Source organism: Dasypus novemcinctus, chromosome 5 (assembly GCF_030445035.2).
Source record: "Dasypus novemcinctus isolate mDasNov1 chromosome 5, mDasNov1.1.hap2, whole genome shotgun sequence".
In the NCBI taxonomy this organism is placed as follows: Eukaryota; Metazoa; Chordata; class Mammalia; order Cingulata; family Dasypodidae; genus Dasypus; species Dasypus novemcinctus.
In genome coordinates, this window is record NC_080677.1 from 149,713,200 (window position 1) to 149,736,856 (window position 23,657).

Consider the following 23,657-nt stretch of genomic DNA (forward strand, 5'->3'; position numbering starts at 1 on the left):
CAACAGTGCTAATAAATGCATATTTACGTTCAAAAAAGCAAAACTGGGGAAACGGACTTTGGCCCAGTGGTTAGGGCGTCCGTCTACCATATGGGAGGTCCGCGGTTCAAACCTCGGGCCTCCTTGACCCGTGTGGAGCTGGCCATGCGCAGTGCTGATGCGCGCAAGGAGTGCCCTGCCACGCAGGGGTGTCCCCCGCGTGGCCCCCACGCGCAAGGAGTGCGCCCGTGAGGAAAGCCGCCCAGCGTGAAAAGAAAGTGCAGCCTGCCCAGGAATGGCGCCGCCCACACTTCCGGTGCCGCTGACGACAACAGAAGCGGACAAAGAAACAAGACGCAGCAAATGGACACCAAGAACAGACAACCAGGGGAGGGGGGGAAATTAAATAAATAAATAAATCTTTAAAAAAAAAAAAAAAAAAGCAAAACTGTAATGATCAGGAGACTTACCTTATGTAGACTCTTATGTAAATTAATTTGTATTTTATATTGGATCCAGGGGAGGGGGGGAGGGGGGGGGAGGGGAGGGGGGGAATTAAATAAATAAATAAATCTTTAAAAAAAAAGAGAGAGAGGCAGTTTCAAATAATTTCATTCATGGTTTTTTTTCTGTTTGCTAATTGAGGTAGTAAAAATAGTAAGTATTCTTAAACAAACAAAAAAAATAGTGGTTTGAATATTTGCATTCTAGCAAATTTTGAATTAAAATGTACATGTTCTTCAAAAGCTTGCTCTCTCTCTATATATATATATAAATATATTCTGATATAGTGTCAGAGGAGTCTTTTCATTTCCCAGCTGATAAAATAAATACCATGCAATGGGTTGGCTAAACAATGGAAATTTATCGGCTCAGAGTTTTGAGACCAGAGATATCCAAAATCAGGAATCAACAAGACAATTCTTTCTCCCAGAAGACTGGTGTTCTGGGACTTGATGCTGACCATCCTTGGCCCTTAGATTTTCTGTCACGTGGTAGTGCACCTGGTGGCCTCTCCTGGCTTCTTTGGGTTCCATTTACTTCCGGCCTCTTCCTGTGCCTTTCTCTCCCTGTGCCTGAATTTCATTCTGCTTTTAAATGATTAGGATTTAGACCCATCCTGATTTAGTTGGACCATATCATGACTGAAATCACCTCATCTAAAGGTCTTATTTACAAGGGTTCACACCCACAGGAACGGATTAAGAAAATGTTTTTCTAGGGTACATAGTTCCAAGCCGCCACGGGGAGATACTGGACAGAACTTTAAATTCAGATGTAATTGTAACTTTTCTTTCTTGAAAGTAAAGGAGGTAAGGAAGTCATAAGAAAGAGTAAAATCCTGGCAAATACATTTGTTGACCCACAGTTTGCTTATTCACCAGATATATTTTTTCTTTTTATTTAAACTTCAGAATTTTTCTACTTCAAATGTGAAATGCATCTTGCTGTCATGTACGCATACGTCACATTAATGAGACAAACACAGCTCAATGAAACTAAAGTTTGTGAGTGTCTCTGGTGGAGACAGCCAGCCCTTCTTCGCCTTGAATCTCTGCTGCAGGACGCTGACTTCACGCTCTCAGATATGTCCCTCCAGGGCCTTTGTCCATCAAACCCACACCATCCAATGATGGCCCCTTGGTCTCCAGGATCCAGCCAGCCCTGCCAGAGTACGGTCAGTCAAGGAGGTGCTTAGGATCTTGCTGAGATCAGCTCAGCGATAGGTTGGCTTGAAGGGAAGGCACGCAGAACTTTACAAAATAAAGGACAGAGAGAAAGACACAAGAGAGGAAATAAAGATGGGACCAGGGGACTCATAGCTTCTGGAACTGAGAGCCTCGACCTTAGTTTCCACATCGTATTTCTTGGAAACTACCAAGCAGCTGTTTGCTATCAGAACTGCAACATCATCTACAATAATAAGGTACAACTGCATCATCTACAATAGAACAGGTGCAACATTCACAATAAGGAATAGGTCATACAAAGTTGAAATGCAATTTAAATTATTTTCCCACATTTCCCCCTTGTTGTTTTTATACATAGGGGGTCACACAAGAACTAGATATATTCCAATAAATGTTCTGTTAGATAAAATGCTTTTCCAATTCTTTGCAGCATCTAACTTATGGCTAGGAAGTCCTGAACCAGCAGCCGACCAAAATCTTGAATGTGCTGACCCATAAGGCATTGATTCACTGATTAACAAAGCTTCCTGCATGATATTTTCACTTTTAGGTTTGAACAATACTCATTACATTTTTTCTCAATACATTTCAGCCCCAGGATTGTTCAAATTCAAAACAAGAGATTTATATATACATTCAACAAGGTACATTTATTATCACTTACAGTTCATCAAATCACTTAAGTACACAATATGTTACATTATTAAAGTTCTGATTAGTATTCAAGCATTTTAGACATAATTCATAACTGCAGGAGATTATACAACAACAAACAATAAGACTTCCAACTAGCAGACATTTAATGAATAGACTTTCCTTTCTCATGGGCTTAATATTCCCAACAGGCAAGGCTATATAGGCCAGTACTTGATCAAAAACGATCTCATCTTCCCCAGTTTGTATAGTGCTCTTAGCATCTTCACTGGACCTGGGGCCACATCCAATTCACAGGCTAAGTCAATATCCACCTTCTCCCTCTTTTTTTTATTTTTTAAAGGAGCCTGCTGGAGGTCCTCCTACTCCCGTGAAGGACCTTTCCTAATTAACACATCTCAGTGAGGGATAGAAGATTTTTAGTATTCCAACAATATTACAAATTCTATTAACATGAGAAAACATTGTACTTTATCAATTACAATAGATGGTATAGTTTTGTCTTACCCAACCGAACAACATTTAATAATTTGATAGAGTAGCAGGGACCTTAACAGTTTGTCCCAATTGTTTGCCTATTCCAGGCCCTTAAAATACCATTGTCTCTGATGTTTCTTTATAGGGTCACTGCCACAGGTTTCTTCTCTGCAGCCAGACACATTTTTATCAGGCAGGCAGAAAGCCTTAAAGAACTGCAAAAGTCCATCGTTGATCTTTTCACACAGTTTTTGCACTTTTTGTATTTCATTCAGGCTTGTTTTACTTTTACAAAACACATTATCTCACTGAATGCTACCACAATACTTTTACAATTGCTATATGCATACTAGTTCTGTCCCGCATATCTCCATTTCTGATTTTATAAAATTAACCATTTTAATGACAAAATACACCTTATTAAATTTCAGTTAGCATTCCCACAAACTTTTTACCTTTTTCAATATTTGCTTAACTTTTACATCTTTCATTTTATCCTTACTAGTTCTGCCATTTCTAATTTTATAAAACTAACCATTTTGAGACAAAATACACCTTATTACATTTCAGTTAGCATTCCCACAAACTTTTTTACTTTTTTCAATATTCACTGAATTTTCACATCTTTCATTTTATCCTATGAAGAAAAATGAATTATTCATTTCAATTTAAAGCAAGAACTAATTTTTATGAAGAAACTTATAGTAATTCTATTAATCCAGACTTACAACTATAGAGATATCATTAACATTTTAAATTTAGCTAATATAAGCACTTATTTAATCTTTTGGCCATTTGAATAGAGCTCTTTCAGAACCTTTTATTTATCAAATTATATCACCATCTGGAGGTATCAAAATATACACTGATAATTCTTTTTCTGTTTCTATCTTTTTCTTTTTTCCTTCCTTTCTCTCTTTCTTTCTCTTCCTTTTTCTTTCTCTTTCTTTTTTCTTTTTCTTTTCCCCTTCCTTTTTCTCTTTCTTTCTTTTCTTTTTCACACACACTGAAACAATTACAACACACACACTGGCCCTGAACAAACACAAAAACAGTTCCAAATCTATTAACCTAGAATTTCTTCATTGCTTCTTTTTATAATTCTTTTCCAGTTTTCCTCCTCTCAATTTCCTTCTTATCTCTTGCTGTCCCCAAGCCACACTTGCTTTATGATGCCATGCTTGAACAAGTTCTGTACTTTAGATACTTTGATATAAAGCCATTCTAGTCTTTGGAATGAGACCCAGCCATGCAGTTTCCAGCGTCCATCTCTCCATCTGCATGACCGGAGGTTCTGGGTTTCACAGGAACTTTTGTCATCTCTTGGCATTCGTGGTGTGGTTTTATTCAATGAGCTGGTACCCACATAGGACATTCTCCGTCTCCTGGGGAAGCACAAGCAAACCCTCGAGGACTTTGAAGGCTTTCCAAACCACTCGGGGCTCTGCGCTATCACAACCACTTTAGTTTCGCTCAAGGTGATCCTTCTTCCCTTTGGGTCCCTGTTCCTGATGCCAGTTGCGGCAAGCCTTCTTCACTCTGGGGCCCACGTTGGGCACCAGTTGCTAAGATCAGTTCAGTGATATGTTGGCTCGAAGGGAAGGCAATGCAGAGCTTTACAACATAAAGGACAGAAAGAAAGACACAAGAGAGGAAATAAAGATGGGACCAGGGGACTCACAGCTTCTGGAACTGAGTGCCTCGATCCCAGTTTCCACATTGTATTTATTGGAAACTACTGAGCAGCTGTTTGCTATCAGAACTGCAACATCGTCTACAATAATAAGGAACAACTTCATCATCTACAATAAAACAGGTGCAACATTTACAATAAGGAACAGGTCATACAAACTTTAAATACAATTTAAGTTATTTTCCCACAGGACCTGGTTTCCGTACTCCTGCCCTCAGGTGCCTTGGGAGGGGACATGAATGAGGACCAAGTGAAGAGACAGATCAGGAAAACCACTCCCACAGGGGCAGTGCCGTAAGCACAGGACATGGGCGGTGTGCTGAAGAGGGCCAGTCGCCAGGGCACAGGGAGAGGTGACTTGCCACTGGAGCTGGAGCCGAGGGTCGCAGTGGGCCAGGCAGAGTCTGAGTTGAGAGTGGGTGAGAACCTGGAGCCTGAGCTGCAGAAGGAGGAATAGAGAAGGGCCTGGAACATACTCCACCTGCAAGCTACCTCCTGGAGCCCAGGCTCACCTTGGCTGTTCTGTCCCACCGGGGCTGCTGAAGGTGATGCACAAACTGGGCCAAACCACAGATGCTCATATTTGACCAGATGTATTCCTAAGGCTACAGAGACTCAATAAAGACAAACCTAAATATGTTTCAACTGCCCATGACTAGATTGCATAAGAACATTAAATCAGATGGAGAAATTTGACCTTGGGGATAGAAATCTTTGGGCACTCTTGAGTTGATGCATGTTAAAATGTCTGTGCTAAAATAAAATTCAAAAATCATCTTTAACAAAAAGACTGTGAGCAAATATTTCCCAGACACAGCACTGGAATCAATGCCTCAGATCCCCTTGCAGTAAAGACCCTGTAGTCAGCTATATGACACAGGTGTCATAGCAGATACATCAATTTAAAAATTTCTCCAGAGGTGGCCTGAAGACACCAGGAGGCACAGAACCCAAATGCCCTCAGGGTGACATAAATTACTGAGTTTGAGAAGAGAGAACGCCCATCTAAAGGCATTGACCTTTTTAGGGAGGAAGGGGCAGTGATACTGAATTTGGTCCTCAAGTTACTGATTTGTAACCTCTGCACTCCAATATGCCCCTTGTGCCTGGCAGCATTTTGAGTAGTTTAAACTAAACTACTTTTAGTTTAAAAAGTACCAGAAAATGTTTGTCATTTGTACTGTCTAGTTTGTGAACCAGGGCTCTTAAAACATTGTGACCCTAAGATGAGACAGAATTGATCTGGACATTGATCCTGTTATGCAGAATTACTTCTGTGTCATAAGATGTGATTTTCTGAAATTGCAAATGCAATTTGCATTAAAATGCCTTGTCATATCATAAAGGACATTTAAAAAAATTTTAATTCAAATGCAATGACAGCTCATCCATTAATGAGTAAGAGAACTTAATTTTGTTTTATTTTGTGTTTCTGAAGGTAAATAATCTGAAACATTATTATAACGGACTAAATACTATCCTGCTTTTGAGTGGGATGCAAAATCCCTTTAAGTGTTTTAAATAATTAAGCAACTTCAGTTTGTAGTGACCACCGTTATTTTCCAAAATAGTTCTTCAGAGGAAATATTTGAGAACCCAGCAGGACACCATATTGCCTCCTGTGACTTAATTGCCTGTGGCAGCTGAAACCTGTGTCAAAATATAGGAGCAGAACAGAGAAATCAAGGTGATAAAGAAATAATGCCTTCCAGAACTCATGCGATCCTTCACACACTTAGAAAACCCTGTCCTATTGCCTGTGCTACTTCTTTCAAAGAAAAATTCAAAGTATATTCACTGTCATTGGCTCAATATCAAGAGAACACCTCATCTGGGAGCATTTTTTTATTAGCTGTCACTAGAGTGATTTAAAGTCTAGAGTTTGTAGAAAACATTCCTAATATTTTTCTTATCCAAGTTAATAATACCTCATTACATCCTTTATAAACATAGACATATCAGTAATCTGATTATAATTGTCTTTCTTATATTATCTACTTTTTTCCTGAATTTTATATTTTATACCCTCATGGCTAAGGTAACATCAGCTTTAAAATAGGATCAAAATTCCATTCAACATTAAGATATAAAATATTTTCCTGTCTTCTTTACATAAACTTTGCATTCACTTGCCTTAAATCTTTTGCCACTTTGAGTGCTCTGTGTGTGTGTGTGTGTGTGTGTGTGTATTTCAGTTTCTTATACTGGTATCATTAGTCAATCTCAAATTTCATATAACAATTATAAAAGAGGAGGATTTTTATAGTCCATCTTGTCTAGTTACTGGTCATTTTAATTTAGATTTTATATTTTGGACAAATAGTCATAAAATGGCAAAGAAGGCTTACTGATTATGGCAGTTTAAGATTATTTATGAATCCCAAAAGAGAGATTATGCTTGTAAAAAAATCTGTTCCTCTGAGGATGATACTGTTTGCATGCATTAGATTCAGCTGATGTGTCTTGATTAAATTATCCGTTATGATTAGGGCTTTGATTCAACCACATCAGTAGGGCACGATTCAGATTGAGTCCCTGCCCCCTTCCTGGACTGATATAAATGGACACTCACTCAGGAGTAGTGAACTTGGTCATTTCGGTCCTGCCATATAACAGAAAGGAGAAGTCTCAAACCGTTAAAACCCCAGGAGGAGAGATGAGCTTTCTACCTGATAGTTTGCTGCTGAAGAGAACAGAGCGACTAAGCAGCTGAGAAGGCCCAAAAAGAAACGAGCCCTATGCCAGCCTACAGCTGAGATAGGAAGAAGCTGGGACCATGGCAGCTTAAGAGGAAGAAGGAAGGAAAGAAAGGCAGAAGTTCCCTGCCATCTTTCTTCAACAAGTGGCATATAACTGGCTAAAAAGTATGGTACCTTGAGTTGGGATCTTTACAGCCTTGTAACCATAAGCTTTTACCCCAAATAAAGACCCTTTATAAAAGCCAACAGATTTCTGGTACTTTGTATCAGCATGCCTTTGTCTGACTAATACACTAATATAATCTGTACATAGATGCAGAGTTTCTAACATGCTATCCTGAATATAATACTTGATAAAACAGATAAACAGATCAGTCCCAACCGACTTATATAGAGGGGCAGTTAGTGTAATCAGTATTTTCCGCACACTACTACTAGGCAATAATTACCATGAAGTAGAATTGAGTGAGCTTTTCAGATTAGTGCTCCCGGTAAGTATTCTGGACATAACTTTCCTTCTTTCAAAACATTTTCTATATAAATGATCATCATTTATTTTAATTTTACTTATTTATTTACTAGGCCTCATAATTTGGGCTTCTTAGTATCTTTAATTCACAACGCAGTATCTTTTTACATGCATGATTTTCCTTTATATAATTTGCTCATTTTTATTTTAATGTACTTCTTTTCAGTTATATAATAATCCTTCCAAAGTCACTGTCTAATCCAAGAACTAGAATATTACCCAAACTCATATTTTCCTAAGTGTTTCTCCAGATCCCATGTCCCTTCTTTTTCTTGAAATATAACCAATATCTGAATTTTGTATTTATCACCCCCTTGGATATTTTTATGTAGGTGAGTTATTGCATATATATATATGCATATATATATATATATATATATATATATATATAAAATGCCTTGAAAAACTGTTTAGTTTTATCCGGTTTTGAATTTTTTTTAATGTTTTCAACTGTATGTTGTCTTTTGGGACTTACTTTATTGATTCCATGAAACTAACATTTATCTATGTTGTTGCATGTTGCTAAAAATATTCATTGTGAAAAGATGCCACAATTTATATGTTTTCCTACCAATAGGAATTTGGGTTATTTCTGTTGTTTTTTTTCTTGTTTACAATCAGTGCTGTTTTGTACATGCTGACAGGTCATATACGCTAAACTTGTTCTTGGGTTGCTGTCCTGGAGAGGTATTACTAGCTTATAAAGAATACAAAATTCAGGTCTGCATTGTTTTCCAAAGAGGTAGTACCAGTTTATAATCCCATCATCAATGTAAAAGGAAAATATCTTAAACTATCCTTTATTCCACACTTGACATTGTCAGGCTTTTTAATTTTTATAAATCAAAGGTGAAATTAATATTGTCTTCTTCATTTGCGTTACCTTCATTATCTCAACCTTCCTAGGGTTGAAGTTCTTATTTGCATAAGTGGGTGAACTAGGGATCCCTTTTCTTTCTTTTTTTCTGTTGGGCTAACTATTTTGTGCTTGATCTGTTAAGCATCCCTTCCCTTCCACGCTGATATGCCACCCCGTCTCTGTCATATTGAAGTTCCGGGTGTGTGTATCTGTTTCTGGGCTCTCAACTACATCCTGTTGGACTCTGGCTTTTTCTGTATCAGTAGCATCCTGTCTATAGCCATAAATCTTTTAGGTCCATTCTAAAGACTTGGGATTCTAAATATAGCACTGCTTTTTCTCTTGACTCTTACAACAGCTTGTCTTCGCTTTTGTTTGATGAACTTTATTTGTGAGCATATAGTGGAGTTTAATTTGTTGGACTACTACAGCCCTAAGTTAGGGAAGCATGTGTCAAGGGGTTGATCTCTGCTTCTGCTGGTAGTTCAGGAAGCACCCTGTCAGGATCCAGCTTAATTTGTTTTTTCCTTCTTCTTTTGGTGTTATTTGATAATATCATTCTATGTGGTTTTTTTTTGTTTTTTGAATTTTGTTTTTGTTTTTGTTTTATTTTCAGTCAGCAATAGGTACCAAGGGCCTGGTGTGGACAAAAAGTGGATATAATAATAGCAAATATTTTTGAGCATTAAAAAAGTACCAATTTTTCCTAATTATCTCCCTTACATGAATTATCTCCCTTAATTCTATAACAACAATATGAAGGAAGTATTCTTATCTTCAATTTATGAATAAGGAAAGCAAGGCTTAGGGTACCTAAGTAACTGCACCAAAATCGCAATTGGAAAAGGTACCACTGGCTTCAGAGTCTACATTCCTAACTATTATGCTTATGCTGTGTTGTACCAAAGGCAAACATCAATCACAGAGTACCTGTGTCTTAATCTTAACACAATCTTATTCACTGTACAAATGTAATCATTGATATCACCATGTGTGATATTCTACTATGACTAGTAAAAGCACACATTTCAATAAATGAAAACCAAGCATTGCAGACCAGCACATTTTGTCTTAAAAGATTACTTTTAAGATATCTAAACCTCTTCCATAGAGCCTTAAATTTCAAGGGAAGCTGACCTCATCATCAGATCCAGCAGGATTGAGGAATCTAAGGAATTCTACTATGGTAATATGGATCCCCTTGATATTCATAAAGAAACTAACCTGTGGCCAAATTTAGGCCAAAGAATTATAGGAAAATGTCTTTTCAGTAGGGGCTTATGGGAAGTTGTACCTTCTCACAGACACATAAAGGCTAAGCCCCTTTTCTGTCACTAGACATTTTTGTCTCCAGATGATATGTGTTCCAGCCATTTACAATCACAAGAGGAAACCAACTAGAAGATGAAGCCAAAAGTAAGGACAGGGGATTGGAGACTCAGTGGAAGTAAACTGAATTCTTGATAAAAATTACCAACCTGCTAATCATCTCATATTGGACATCCTATCCCTTTTTTATTCTGGACCTCCAATTATGAGAAATAATGCATTTTTTTCTGGTTAAGACAGGGTTAAAGTAGTGTTTTATGATACTTGGTACTAAAACAAACATAACTGATAATAGTGATTACTTTTATTAATGACTTCCAAAATTCTCCCATCTTGTTCTCATGTAGGCCTGTATAAGAAATCCTTATACAGGTCTATAGAATAGAGCTGATAGGAATAAATGATTCACTGAATTACAATGAAACCCAAGGCAAATTTAAATAAGCTAGAGGCAACAGGTTGAAGGTAAAATTATTATCAACTTTTCTATTTAACATTATTGGAAATCCTTATGGATCTTTACAAACACTATTACTGATGCTGTAAATGGATACATGTTTTCGGGGGGGAAAATTGGTTATATAGAGATTCTAAATAACCTTCCATATACAACCAAAAATAATTTATACCTACTGACATAAATAAGATCACCTAAAGAAAGAGTATAGAGAAGGGAGAGGAAACGGTCAGAGGCCGTTAATGTAGAGGATAATGACCCAGCAGAGGAGACAGAGAAAGCAAAAAGAGAGTTGGGAGAAAAGAGAAGTGTGTCACAACAGCCAAAACAAGAAAATGTTTAAGAATGAGAGGATGGTAAAAATAATTGCCTCTGAAAATAAAAACACTTTATATTAACAAAGAAAATTTTCCTTTGGCCTAAGAGATGTAGAAGTCATCCGTGGCGATAGCCAGAGTAATGGCACCAGAAGCCATGGTGGGAATGCCTGAGTATGTGTCAAAAAGAATGTGTCACAGACTCCATGATGGGCAAAAATAAAGTACTTATTATTTTAGCTACTGGAAGTGCTGCCAGCAGACAGCCGCCAGCTGTCAGCCCCTTTGGGGTTTCCTTCAGCCACAGAAAACTGCCTCCCTCAAGGTCACATGCCCATTCCTGGATAGCCTCCATCCAACGGTCGATTAAATAGGTATAAAATCCTTTCACACCCCAAATGAAGACAGTTCTGAAGTTTCATGACATTTTCAGAACTCCACTCAGGTCAGCTGAGCCTTCTGTTGAGACTGCATTGCAGATCAGCTTCTCCCTCTCACCATCCTGCTTCTACTCCTCCCATTCTACATGTGTTGATCCGTAATAAATACCCTGCATTCTACTCTCTATCTCAGAGTCTACTTCCCAAAGGACTCAACCTGCAAGAGGTAGATTCTGATAATAGTAGATAATATGGAAATGTAAATAATGACTGAAGACTACTTTTTTCAAGAAATTTGAAAACAAAGGAAAAGCAAGAGAACTAAAAGGGAGAAGAGTGTTTTTGCTTTTATAATTTTATTTTTTTGAGAGAGAGAATTAAAATGCAGAAAGACTTACATTTCATGAAGCAGATATCCAAAACACCACTTTCTTTAAGAATCACAGAAAAATACAGGAAACATTTTTTAAACGTCATTTTATATCAATAACCAAATAACAAAAAAGTGAAGATGACACTGAGAGGGTATAAACAATGAAAATAAATAAGACTACACATAAGTAGCAAAGTCTTAACACAAACAGCTACCATAGGGACATCTGCCAATTCCTAATGGTCCTTAGAGCTTTGGGTCTTAATGGAGTTAGACTGGGAAAAGAAAACAAAGTACTTATGCTGCTCCCAATTACCAAAAGTTCTGGAACAGCTTTATAAATGGGTAAGGGGTATATTTTGGAGGAATCGTGAAATGCTTGATAGAAAAAGCTTAGATTGCTTTAAAGAGGCTATTGATAGGAATATGGACCCTGATGTTATTTCCAATGAGGTCTTAGAAGGAATTGATGAAACTATTATTGGAAACTGCAGAAATGGTAATCCTTGTTTTACAGAGGCAGAGAACTTGGAAAAATTGACTCCTGCTGTTAGATGGAAGGCAGAATTTGAAAATGACAAGTTTGAACATTTAATGAGATGATTTCTAAATTAAATGTAGAAAATATGGCCTGGCTTCTCCTTGCAGCTTATAGCAAAATGCAAGAGAAAAGAAATAAGCTGCAAACTGAACTTCAGGTTAAGAAACCAGAGATTGATGATTTTGGAAATTCTAAGCTTCCAGAAAAAAAGCCCCCCGAGCGTAATGCCCTGTGTGAGGATTTAACTGATCCTGGGAACAGGCAGCCATTTCAGCGAAGTCAGGATTGGAAATGCAGATATCCATGAAGAACTTGTGGAAAATCTTACTGTCTGACACCTGAACCCCTGAGAATTTCGTGCAAAACCAAGGAGCTACTTGTGAGATCCGTATGAGTGAAACCACTGTCAGTCTGGACTAAAAGGGACAGGGAGGGGAAAAAGTGAACAAAAATGGCTTCAAGAGGAAAACTATGGAACCTGAATTCTGCACTGAAGACATCTTCTCAAGCCAAGAGAGGTCCCCCACCCATGTGTGCAGAAAGTGAGTTTGCCCCTGCATTTGAAGAGGGTGAATCTTCCAGCCTGTTGGTCAGGGAGAATTTGCCCTACCCCAGGTCACAAAGAGGGCAGAGCGCATTCCCCAACTGGGGAGAGTTAGGTCACCACCCCATGGCTCTGAGGGAATTGAGCCTGTATGCCAGAGATTAGGGAGAATGTTGCTGCCACCTCATCATACTAAGGGGATTGAGACTGCTCCTCAATTGCCCAATTGCCCCAACTGAGATTGGGGAAAGTGTGGCCATCACCCCAATGTTCCTGGAGGATGAGATCTAGAGCTCAGTAGCCACCCAGGTGCTTGATGAGAGTGAAACTGAGAATATGGGCATTGGGCAAGCCCTTGGAAGGGGTAGGCCCCCATGAGGCCCTGAGGAGAAGAAGACATCATTCTAGAGATGACCCTGAACTTTGAAATCTAATGGAGTATGCCCTGAAGGTTTTTGGAACTATTTAAGAGCCATGGAGCCTGTTTTCCTTCCAATTTCTCTCTATGGTAGTGCAAATGTTTATACTATGCCTGTCCCTCCTTTGTATATTGGAAGTAGATAACTTGTTTTCTAAGTTTAACAGGTCTACACCCAGAAGGAAATTGTTTCTCCAAAACAAAACTGCATGTCTATAACTGATTTTTATGAGATTTTGTTACTGAAATAATTTAAGTCTTTTGGAATATTGTGATGTAATGAATATATTCTGCATATAGATATATGTCTTTTGAGATTCAGTGGGTGGAGTGTGATAGTTTGAAATTATTTTGTGAATCCCAAAAAGAGAAAGATTATATTTTTGAACTAATCCATTTCTGTGGGTGTGGTACCCTTTGATTGCATTACATTCACTTTAGATCACTTGATTAGATTGCTTTTTATTGGATTATATAGGTGAGGCATGACTCAGATTGAATCTCTGTTATCTTAATGGAGCTGATATAAATGGAGACACCATGACAGACACACAGGAAAAGGGAGTCACCATATTATACTGATCCTGCCATGTGGGAGAGATGACTGCAGTAAAACAGAGAAGCCCCAAGAGGCCCAAAGAGCCAAGACCCAGGATGAGATGAAACACATGCCTGATAGCTCACAGCTGAACTCAGGAAGAAAGCAGAACAGCTAAGACTAAGAGATGAGGCCTGGTAAGGGACAAGCCCTATGCCTGGTTGCTCACAGCTGAGCTCTGGGAGAGACTAGATCCTGGATGGGAAGGCAGAGATTGGGACCTACTTCATCATGTACAGTAGCTGACTTTGGTGAGAAAGTATCTTTGATAGTGCCTTTATCTGGACACTTCATGGCCTCAGAACTGTAAGCTTTTACCCAAATAAATTTCCCATTATAAAAGGTAACCTTTTTCTGGTGCTTTGCATCAGCAGCCCTCTGGCAAACTAAGACAGTTCTACTCAAGGTGAGAAGTCTGATAAGACTCTCACGAAAGCTGGGACCAGCAAAGAAAACACTTAAAATGAAATGGAGAACAAAAACAAGAACAACACAAAGTCTTGCCACAGAGACAGGTCTATATGTACTTCAGTAATGGTTGAAAAGAAGGAAGAGGGGTGTCTACTCTAAAATTTTCTAACCAAATTTTGCTCTCATACAGGTTTGAGGCCAGAATTTACATCACCCACGTAGCCCTAAATAAATATCCACACAAAATTTTAATGTAAAAAGTGTGTATAGATTAGGTGGCTAATAGATACCTACAATTTTTTAAACACCTTAAACCCAGGCTTGAAGAATTTTCACAATAAAGTTTAGATGACTGAACGCAATTAAAAAGTAATTTTTTTTAATTCATGAAAAAAGGACTATGAAATAAATAATGGAACATCTTACGAAATGCTGTATATCCTTTAAAGATTGAAACTGAATGTAAAATAACTATGTTTATTACATTTTAGGAAAAGTAGGGAAGCGGCTGTGGCTCAAGCAATTGAACTCCCATTTACCATATGGAGGACCTGGGTTCTATCCTTGGGACCTCCTGGTTTTAAAAAACAGTCATCCCAGACCTGTGCAGTGCAGAGAGGTGCAGGCCCACCGCACAGCAGGGAGAAGCACAGGCCCCCACGTGGGGCAGTGACGCACCAAAAAGACAATGATGCAACCAGAGAGGGGGAAAAAAAAGCAAAAGACCAGCATATTGAAAGTGTGACAAAGAACAAGAGATTAACAAAAAGAATGCAATATGTTTGAAAGTCCAAAAATAATTCAAAATCTAAAAACAATTAAGTATAATAGCTGAAAATCAAAAACTCAATAGATAGTTTAAAAAAGCAAAACTCAGGGAGAGTTTAAAAAAAATCAAAAGATCTGAATAAGTAAACCAAAATGAAGGACAATTAATTTTATAAATGAGGGAGAAAACACTTTTCTGAGAGAAAAAAATGAAGACATTTTCCAGACAAATAAATATGAAAATTTTACTAAAATGCAGACTTTGATTTCTAAAGGAAATCCTAAAGGACATGCCCTAGGAAGAAAAATATGATAATATATTGATTAACATAAAGAAACAATGGATATATAGATAACAATTGTAATAATTATATGTTTTCTGGGCTTTAATAAAATATAAAAAATTTTAAATATTGCACCACATTAGCATACAAACTGGGAAGGAAATGTTCAGCACATTCCTGCCAGTTTGTATTCTAAATTGGGACAAGCAGAAATTTTAAAATAATATAGTAAAAATAATCTAAATTTTTAAATAATAACAATCAATGTAAAATGACAAAATCTATATTTAAATACAAATACTATGTATGTATAAAAATGTGAGCTCCATGTTACTTATTGGAGATATATTAAACTCAGGACTCAAAAATGGTGAAAGGAAAATAGTGTAAAATGATACCAGTCAAATACTATCCCCTCCCAAAGGAAGTTACTGGTGAAGATTAGAGACAAAGATATAGTCACTACATAATGATAAAAAGTTCAATGGACTCCCCCAGAAACTATCATTTTAAACTAAACCTCAAAATAGATAAAGCAATCATTGATAAAACTATAATGAGAAAGGCCATAACAGTGGGACATTTAAATACAACACCATCCATGACTTTTAGTTCAGTAAGAGTTAGAAGATATTAACAACACAATTCATATACTGTTCCATTAAGGTCTTATAAAATATTACATCTAACAATTGAAGAATGCACATTATTTTCAAAATTTAAAAACACTTAAAGGCATACTATGCCTCACTAAACTTCAAAGGATCTTGTATCATCCAGAACACTTACTCTGATCCAACACAATTAAAAAATGAATTTTAAAATTCCATAAATTGTAAATCTGTAAGATACAATGTAATTAGAATAAATCATGAGTCAAAAAAGAAATCTTTTAAAAGAAATAATTTAAATATGATATTCAAAACTGGATAAATAAAAAGTACTATATATAAAAACTTGGGGGATTCTGCTAAAAGAACATGTACTGAAACCCTAAACCCCAAAATTATTATATTGAGAAAGAAAAAAAGCAGAATTTAATATATTTAATATGTTAAATATTTGCTTTAAGGAGTTAGAAAAAGGAAATCAAATAAACAGAAAAAAAAATCAAGTAGAAGGAAGAAAACATTAGTCCAGGAGAAAAAGTTAACAAAACTGAAAGAAAATTAGTTATTAGAAAAGACTTGAAAAAAACTTGACGAGATTGAGGGAAAAAGGCAAAAAAAAAAAAAAAAAGGGTTAATTTCAGTATGTCATCAAAAATTTTAAGTGTTATAATATTAGGAGTATCTTCATGCAGTGAATTTTAAATTTTAGGTGAAATGGAAAATTCACTACAAAAGCATAATTTACTAAAATTGACTCAAAACAAATATAAAACCTCACCTGATATAACTGTATTGGTCAGCCAAAGGGGTGCTGATCCAAAATACCAAAAATCAGTTGGTTTTTATAAAGGGAATTTATTTAGGATAGAAGCTGATAGTTACCAGGCCATTAAAGCCTTCCCTCGCCAGTCTACCGCCACGTGTTGGAGCAAGATGGCTGCTGATGTCTGCATAGGTTCAGGCTTCCTGGGTTCCTCTCCTCCCAGGGCTTGCATCCCTCTGGGCTCAGCTCCTCTGCTATCTCCATAAGGCCAGCTGTAGACTATCAGGTGAATGGCTTATTTCTCTTCCTGGGGTCTTTCTCTTCTTCATGACCAAGCTTCTCTGTGTGCTTACTTCTGGAGCTTCAGCTCAAAACTCCAACCTCCCTTCTCTGCAGTACGGTTTCTCTGTGAGTCCCCACCCACCAAGGAGGTGGGGACTCAGTGTTCTACTGATATGGCCAAATCAAAGCCTTAATCATTATTTAATCAAATAAAAGTAAAATCTCTGACTCCAATACACTTTAATATGCTCAGAGGGAAAGACCAATTGACAAACATCATCCAATATTTCTCTTTGGAATTCATCAATAATATCAAACTGCTACAATGTCCATTTTGAAAATGGAGCCACACTTTAAAATATCCCTACGGGGACTGTGGGAAAGCTCCAGGAATCAGTCCCTCTACCAAAATACCTATTAAAAAGCAGAAAGTGTCGGAATCAACTACTTCAAAACTCCAGAGTCTAGAAGAACACTTTTACAGCATCCAGGGAAAAACAGGAAGAGGAGACTACTAAATTATAATACATAAATACCAGGTAATTGCTCTCTATGTGCAACAGTTATTGGCATCCTTCCCCAACTCCTGTGACATGCAGCAGTGGGATCTAGCCCTGATCTAGCTTCATGCTGCCAAAAGGAACATAAAAATCCACTTTCCCAAGATCGAGGGTGGCACAGTCAGAATGCTCATCATAGTTTTCGATTAGCTACTTTGAATCACTAGGACCCTGGCTCTGAGGGTGGCCATTTTTCTAACCCTCTTTGGACAAAGGTGGCAGAAGACACTTAAAAAATGGTATGTTTCCCAAGAGCTGCAGAGGACAGCTCTTGAGAAACAGTTGGTGGGCTGCATTGTTAGGCAGGGGCCAAGTCAAGAAAGCATAGCTTTGGACAGTCATGGAAGAAGCTCCTAGTGCCCTTCCTGTCTCCTCTTTTCTTTTTTCTCCAGGGCCATTTGAAACCAGCCAGCAGTCTTTTTTTGGATTTCCTGGTCTTCTGGCTGGGGAAGATTGATTGGGAACTCCCCTCCACTATGGTCTCTCATAAATTTGCCCTGCAGGCAAAAGATCCATTTCGACACTGTCAAGGACCATGGTTCATAGTATTCTCTTATTATCTCTTTTATTTCTGCTGGGTACCCATTTTCATTTCTGATTTTATTTATTTGCATCTTCTCTCTTTTTTCTTTGTCAGTCTAGCCAAGGGTATGTCAATTTTATTGGTCTTCTCAAAGAACCAACTTTTAGTTCTGTTGATTTGCTTTATTGTCTTTTTATTATCATCCATTTCACTTATTTTTGCTCTTATCTTTATCATTTATTTCCATTTGATTGTTTTGAGATTGTTTTTCTTTTCTTTTCTAGCTCCTCCAGCTGTGCAGTTAGGTCTTTGATTTTAGTGCTTTCTTCTTTTCTAATATAAGCATTAAGGGCTATAAATTTCCCTCTCAGCTCTGCCTTTGTTATATCCCATAAGTTTTGATATGTTGTGTTCTCATTTTCATTTGTCTTGAGGTATTTACTGACTTCTCTTACAATTTCTTCTTTGACCTACTGATTATTTAAGAGTCAATTGTTTCATCTCCACATGTTTGTGAATTTTCCCTTTTTCCACCTGTTGTTGATTTCCAACTTTATTCCATTATGATCAGTGAAAATGTTTTGTATAATTTCAAAGTTTTAAACTTATTGAGATCTGACTTATGTCTCCACATATGGTCTGACCTGGAGAAAGATCCGTGAGCACTTGAGAAGAGAGTATATCTATAATGTCTATTAGGTTTAGTTATTTTATCATAGTATTCAAACTCCCTGTTTCCTAATTTATGCTCTGTCCAGATGTTCTATCTAATGCTGAGAGTTGAGTGTTGAAGTTTCCAACTATTATTGTAGAGATGTCTATTTTCTCCCTTTTAGTTGTGTCAGCATGTACCTCATGTGTTTTGGGACACATATGTTAGTTGTATAAATATTGTTATTATTATTTATTCTTCGTGAATTTTCCCTTTTATTAAATATGTAGTGACCTTCTTCATCTCATAACACTTTTGCATTTAAAATCTATTTTATATAATATTAGTATCAATACTCTTTTTTGATTGCTATTAGCCTGGAATATCTTTTTCCAACCTTTTACTTTCAGTCTGATTGTGTCCTTACGCCTAAGCTGTCTCTTGCTGATGACAGATGGCTTATGTTTTTTTATTCATCCTATTAGTCTATGTCTTTTAATTGGGGAGTTCAATCTATTAACATTCAGTGTTACTATTATAAAGGTGTTACTTACTTTGTCCATTTTAACCCTTGGCTTTCTATTGTCATATCTTACTAGTGTATGTCTTTTAACACTTTCAATTTCTCTTACTTATGTTCTTCATTTCTGCACTCTTCTCCAGGGCTCTCGCCCTGTCTTTTCCTTTCAGGCTGTAGCACCTTTAATATCTCTTGTAGATTAGATCACTTGGCACCATACTCCCTCAGTTTTTGTTTGTCTGCAATGAATTTAAACTCATCTTCATTTCTGAAGGATAGTTTTGCTTGATAAAGAATTCAGTTTTTCTCTTTCAGTACCTTACATATATCATACCACTGCCTTCTCACCTCCATGATTTCTGATGAGAGACTATCACTTAGCCTTATTGAGGCTCCTTGTAAGTAATACATTGCTTTTCTCTTGCTGCACTCAAAATCCTCTCTTTATCTGTTTCCTTAGACATTCAGAATAGTAAATGTCTCGAAATAGGTCTATTCAGATTTTTTTCTGTTTGTGAAATGTTGTCCATCTTGAATATTGATATTCATGTCTTTCATAAGAGTGGAAAATTTTCAATCAGTATTTCCTCAATTTCCCTTTTTCAACCCCTTCTCCTTCTGGGACACCTAAAATGCATATATTTGTTCATTTCACATTGTCATTCAATTCCTTGAGACCTGTTCAGTTTTCTGCATTCTTTTTTGCTGTTCTCTTATCTTTCCAAGTTCAAAATTCTGTCTTCCAATTCACATATTCTTTCTTCTAATATTTCAAATCTGCTTTTATGTGCCTCTAATGTATTTTTAATCTCATCCATTGTGTCTTTTATTCCTATAAGCTCTGTTACTTTTTTTTGCAGACTTTCAAATAATTTTTTGCTCACTCAGTGTCATCTTAATATCTTTACCTCTTCATATTTCTTTTATCTCTTTAACTTGATTAAGAAGGTTTGTATGAACATCATTTATTAGTTATGTGCTTCAGCAGCACATATGTTAGTTATCTTAAATCCGTGTCTCATCTGGATTATTCATTTGTTCTTTGGTTGGGTCATGTCTTCCTGTTTCTTAGAATGGGTTGTTATCTTTTGTTGAGACCTGGGCTACTGATTACGTTAGTGATTTTACTCTACTGGTCAATTTCTCTCACTTACCTAGTGGTTTTATTTCACAATTCTTTTCATTTTTAGTTTAATTTTCTAAAACTTTAAGATTGTCCTCTTTAAGTAGTCAAAACAGGGGCATGAAACCACTAATGGGAACCAACTAGAAATACTGTGCCCAGGAAAAAATCTACCCTTTACTTTCCCAGCTGGCCAGCAAATGATGCTCCTCAGCAAACCCTGAGAACTGAATCCTTCAATTTCCACTAGCTTTTCTGAACCAGTCCATTACAGTAGTTACATTTCCCAAAAAGGAACTAGATTGAGTCCTCCACTGCATCCTCCATCTTCCCAGGGAATATGTGTTTTCCCCACTGTTGGCTTCTCAGCCATAAATTTTGCTAGGGCTCTTCACTTCAGGGTGGAAGATGGGTAGCATTTCCAGTCACATATAAGACATATATAGCCTTTGTAAATCTTATACAAAGATTCATATAAGATTTACAATGATTATGTAGCAAAATGGCAGAAGAAAGTCCTGCATTATCAGTAGAGACTTTAAATGTCAATGGACTAAACTCCCCAGTCAAAAAGCAGAGATTGGTAGTATGGATAAAAACGGATGACCCAACTACATGAGACTTACCTTAAATTCAGCAATATGAGTAGTTTGAAAGTGAAAGGATGGAAAAAATATGCAATGGAAATAGTAACCAAAAGAGAGCTCAGGTAGCTGCATTAATATCTGATAAGATAAAGTTATGAAAGATGAAGATAGTCATTATATAATGATAAAAAGTTTAATTCAACAAGAAGATATAACAATTATAACTATATGTGCCTTAACAGCAGAGTCCCGAAATATGTGAAGCAAATGACAGGTTTGAAGTGAGAAATTGATAGTTCTAAATTATTAGTTGGAGACTTTAATACACCACTTTCAATAATGAATGGAACATCTAGACAGAAGAGCAATAAGGAAATAGAAGACTTGAGTGATATTCTAAACCAACTAGACCTAACAAACATATATAGAACACTTTACCCAACAACAACAGAATACGTATTTTCTCATTTGCACATAGATCATTCTCCTAGATAGGCCCTATATTAGGTCACAAAAGAAAGTCTTAGTAAATTTAAAAAATATTAAAATCATTCAATGCCTATTTTCTGACCACCATGTATTGAAGCTATAGATGAATAACACAGGAAGAATTGGAGAATTCACAAATATGTGGATATTAATCAATGTAATCTTAAAAAATAAATGGGTTAAAGAGCAAATCACAAGAGAAACTGGAAAAATCTTGAGGGAATGAAAATGAAAATACAACATACCAAAACTTATAAGATACAGCAAAGGCAGTGCTGACATAGAATTTATATCTCTCAATACTTACATTTAAAAAGAAGAAAGATTTCAAATCAGAAATCTAACCTCAAAACTGGAAGGAAAAGGAGAACAAATAAAATCCAAGGCAAGCAGAAGGAAGGAAATAACAAAAATTAAAAGTGGAGATAAATTAAATAAAGAATTTTAAGAAAACAATAAAGAGAGTTGATAGAAACAGAAGTTGGTTCTTTGAAAAGATTAATACATTTGACCAAGTCTTGGCTAGAATGATGAGAAAAGAGAGAGGATGCAAGTGACTAATATCAGAAATGAAAAGAGGAAATTAACACCAACCCCACTGAAATAAAAAGGACTTTAAAGGCAGCAGACTTGGCCCAGTGGTTAGGGCATCCGTCTACCACATGGGAGGTCCAAGGTGCAAATCCCGGGCCTCCTTGACCATTGTGCAGCTGGCCCATGCATAGTGCTGATGCGTGCAAGAAGTGCTGTGCCATGCAGGGGTGTCCCCCTCATAGGGGAGCCCCACGCACAAGGAGTGTGCCCCGTAAGGAGAGCAGCCCAGTGCAAAAGAAAATGCAGCCTGCCCAGGAATGGTGCCACACACACGGAGAGCTGACAGAACAAGATGACGCAACAAAAAGAGACACAGATTCCCATGCCACTGACAGCAACAGAAGCAGACAAGAAGATGCTGCAAATAGACACAGAGAACAGACAACTGGGGTGGGGAGGGAAGGGGAGAGAAATAAATAAATAAATCTTTAAAATTAAAAAAAAAAAGGACTTTAAGAGGATACTATGACCAACAGTATGTGAACACATTAGATAATCTAGATTAAATGGACAAATTCTGGGAAACATGCAAATCACCTACACTGACTCAAGAAGAAAAAGAACACAACAAACTAATAACTAGTAAAGTGATTGCCTCTGTCATCATAAACCTCTGAGCAAAGAAAACCCAGGACCAGATGGATTTACAGGACAATTTTATCAAACACTCTAAGAAGAATTGACCACAATACTGCTCAAATTATTTTTTTTAAAAAAGGAGGAAACATTCCCCAATTCACTCCATGAGTCCAACATCACCCTCATACCTAAGCCAGGTAAAGTTATCACTGGAAAAGAAAGTTACAGACCATTATCTCTTATGAATATAGATGCAAATATCCTTAACAAAATACTATAAAACTGAACGCAATAGCAAAATTAGAAGAATTATGCACTATGATCAAGAGAAATTTATCCTAGGTATACAAGCAAGGTTCAAATTAGGAAAATCAACTAATGGAATACATATTAACAGAATGAAAGAAAAATCACATGATAATTTCAACTGATGCATAAAGGGCATTTGAAAAAATCCATTACCCTTTCTTGATAAAAACAAATAGAAAACTAGGAATTAAGGGCATGATACAAAACATGAAAAGGGCATACATGAAAAACCCACAACTAACATTCTATTTAATTTTGAAAGACTGAAAGCTTTCCCTCTAAGTTCAGGAACAAGGCAAAGATGCCCACTGTCAGCAGTGTTATTCAACATTGTACTAGAAGTTCTTGCCAAAGCAATTAGGCAAGAAAAAAAAAAAAAAAACAAACATTATCCAAGTTAGAAAGGAAGAAGTAAAGCTTTGCCTATATGCAAATGACATGATGTTATATGCAGGCATTCTTGAAAAAGCCACAACAAAGCTTCTTTAGCTAATGAATGAATTCAGCATAGTGCTGGGGTACAAGATCAACACCTAAAACTCAGCAGTGTTTCTAAACTAATTCTAATCACGCTAGTAATGAACAATCTGAAGCGAAAAAGAAAAAAAATCCCCTTTATATTAGTAACTAAAAGTATCAAATAGCTAGGTATAAATCTAACCAAGAATTTAAAGGACTTCTACACAGAAAACTACAAAACATTGCTTATGTAAATCAAAGAAGACCTAAATAAATGGAAAGACCTTCATTGTTCATGGATTGGAAGACTAAATATTCTTAAGATGTCAATTCTACCAAAACTGATTTACATATTCAATATAATCCCAATCAAAACTCCAACAACCTTCTTTGAAGAAATGGGAAACCAACCATCAAATTGATATTGAAGGGTAAGGGGTCACAAATAGCCAAATCCATCCAGTAAAGGAATAACAAATTTAGACAACTTACACTTTACAATCTTAAAAATTATTACAAAGCCATAGTAATCAAAATATCATGGAGGATCAGATGTGACTCAAGCAGTTGAGCACCTCCTTCCTACATGGGAGGTTCCAGGTTTC